We start from the raw sequence: 2,741 nt of genomic DNA, 5'->3' as shown, positions 1-2,741 counted from the left end.
AGGACCCTGGCAGAGTGGGAGGTGCCCCGGCCATGGCAGGGGTGGCACTGGATGGGCTTCTGGCTTCCATCCAACCCCAAACAGTCTGGGATTCTGGGATTACCTTCTTGTCCCTGTGCCCTTCCCCACGTCCCCAAAGGATCCCATCCCTGAAAAATCTCCATGCAGACTCCAGGCCTACCTCCACCTTCAGGGAAGGGTCGGGGGGGAAACTACCCCAAAAAAACCCCACAGAAAGCCCAGTGTGAGTCACAGCCCAGCTGTCCCCGGTTGTGCAGCGCTGCAGGATGCCTGGCATCAGAGATCAGATTATACTGGGAGTTTTAGGATAAGTGGTGGGATTTTGGGTGGATTTGTCTGCTTGGCCAACCGAGACATTTAATTTTAGAAGCGCTTATCTGGCAGCACTGGTGCTCTCCAAAGACAACAGCTGCCCACAGTGCCCTGAGGGCTGTGCCCAGGGGAGCGCCTGTGAAAGGAAGGAGTCCCAGACTCTCTGTGGGTCCCAGAATCACAGAATGGTTTGGGTTGGACACCCATGGTCACCCTGCTACCACCCCCTGCCATGGGACACCTTCCAGGGACACGCCTTGAGGCCACCTGTGCCTGCAGACCTCTCACTCATTAGCCTTAATTGGCTTTATTCTTATTTGTTGTCTCAACTAAAACAGTTGTTCTTAACTCTTACTACTGACTGTATTTCAGTTATTAAACTATTCTTATCTGTACCCATTTTTGGTACAATTCCCCTTCAGGAGAGGGATGGGAATGAGGAAGAGGCTGTGTAGTGTTCAGCAGCAATCTGGGGTTAAGCCATGACATATTGGATCAAAGAAAACCCCAGCACTAATTTTGGAGAATGTGGTGAAATTAAGAAAAGCTGTCTTAACAGAAGTGTCCCAAAGTCCTAGTGCAGTTTAAAAAGAAAGAGCAAACCCCAAAGCAGCTTCATGGCAAACCACCTCTTTCCCACATCTTGACCTCTTAATGAGTATTTGTCCAATAATGCCAGTTTGTTACAGTACATTTATGTTATATTCACCAATTGCCTTCCTAGCCAGCTTTTAAGTATTCCTAATTCCTAATACACCTAACACTGTAAAGCAAAGCTGCAGCACTTTCACAAGACAAACTTCCCTGGTTTTAAAATTATCAAACAGAAACTGCATTCCAACATTGGAACTGCATCTTCAAGAGCTGCTTTTTATAATCTTAATGTTTTCTCCTCAAAGTCTTAGTGGGGTTTATGGTTTTCGCTTGAGATTGGTTGAGGTTTCTTTTGCGGACACAGGTTGGGTTCTTATAATATTTAAAATTTTTTTATTACTTATTCTACAAAGACTGAATGTAAAACTAGCCCTACATAAACACACAAAGTGTGCATTTTCTACTTAAGCCGTGAGCACAGGCTGTGTTAAGAAATACGTGTTTATATGTAATTACTGCCTCTTCAGAGTCATTCCCAAAAGGGAAGGGAGCGTTCATGATTTGGATTGATGCAGTTTGGCAGCGTGGACTGAGGCAGCTTTCAAAACTGGGAAGTACAAGCTTGTTTGTGTTACAGGGCTTCGCTGTGTGCAGATCTGCTCGCAGGCAGCGCAGTAACTCAAGTCACAATGCCCCTGGATCCTTGGAAAATGCTCCAGGCCATGTTGGACAGAGCTTGGAGCAGCCTGGGGTAGTGGAAGGTGTCCCTGTCCATGGCAGGGGTGGCACGGGACGGAGTTTAAGGTGCCTTCCAACTCAAACCATTCCATGATTCCATGGAAAGCTCGAAGTAAGAATGACAGAGTCATCTAGGTTGGAAAAGATCCATAAAACCAATGAGTCCAACCATCCCCCCAGCACGGCCAAGGCCACCACTGCCCCGTGTCCCCAGGTGCCACACTGACACAGCTCTGAAACCCCTCCAGGGATGGGGACCCCACCCCTGCCCTGGGCAGCTGTGCCAGGGCTGGACAGCCCTTTCTGTGAAGGAATTTCCCCAATGTCCACCCGGAGCCTCTCCTGCTGCACCTTCAGGCCATTTTCTCTTGACCTGTTGCTTCTTCCTGGGGATAAGATCCGAATCCCACCTCAGGACAGGCTCCTTCCAGGCAGAAATCCTGGCTCAAGCCCCACCAGGCCTCCTGGGCACGGTCCTCGCCCAGCCCAAACGCCTTCCGTCCGCGGGACTCGAACCCACGACCTCCGGGACTCGAACCGTCCATGCCAGGGATGCCGAGAGGCCTCCGTGCAAACACGGGCCCGCTCGAATAAACAAACCCTGCACTTTTACCTGTCACTGACAATAACCAGATGATCTTTCCTCGGCGGTTCTGCACACCAGTAAAATATCCAGGAGATCCTCTGCGTGGGCTGGGCAGCCTGGTGTGATGGGAAAGGCCCCCAGACTCAGCCACCAGGCATCAGCTCGTCCCTGTGGCCAGGTGAGGGTGAAAAGAGCTGGGGCGCTAAAAGCTGTGAGATTGATTAGCGTGCGTAGAAAGCTTTTTGGGAACGGGTGTAACGCTGTTGGAATGTAAAAACACACCCGTGTAACAAATGGTATATAATCTACAGAAGTGAGCACCCCGGTGATTGGAAGAGAGGCCCCCGATGCCCGTGGTGCTGTAAGAAGCCGAGGTCGGTTTTCTAAGTCCAACTTTGATGCCAAAGTTTTCCTTCTCGGTTTTTTTCTCTGAGGCCGGGACTCGAACCCGCGGCCCGGAAGCTGCCTGGGGTCCTGGCTGCGCCGCCCT

General features: G+C 50.6%; 1 protein-coding gene across 1 annotated transcript in view; it reads right to left on the bottom strand.

Annotated features, from left to right (window-relative positions):
* ATP6AP1L (ATPase H+ transporting accessory protein 1 like) overlaps positions 1-2,678 on the bottom strand; it is a 21,003-nt gene extending 18,325 nt beyond the window's left edge. Inside the window, exon 1 of the mRNA XM_017730833.1 lies at positions 2,279-2,678. The gene's annotated coding sequence lies outside the window, so the exon portion shown is untranslated. The remainder of the gene's footprint in view (positions 1-2,278) is intronic.
* Positions 2,679-2,741: the final 63 nt, after the last annotated feature.

The sequence above is a fragment of the Corvus brachyrhynchos genome, unplaced genomic scaffold (assembly GCF_000691975.1).
Source record: "Corvus brachyrhynchos isolate BGI_N302 unplaced genomic scaffold, ASM69197v1 scaffold144, whole genome shotgun sequence".
NCBI lineage: Eukaryota > Metazoa > Chordata > Aves > Passeriformes > Corvidae > Corvus > Corvus brachyrhynchos.
The sequence above is the reverse complement of the archived record's forward strand: the minus strand, read 5'-3'. Positions and strand labels throughout refer to the sequence as shown.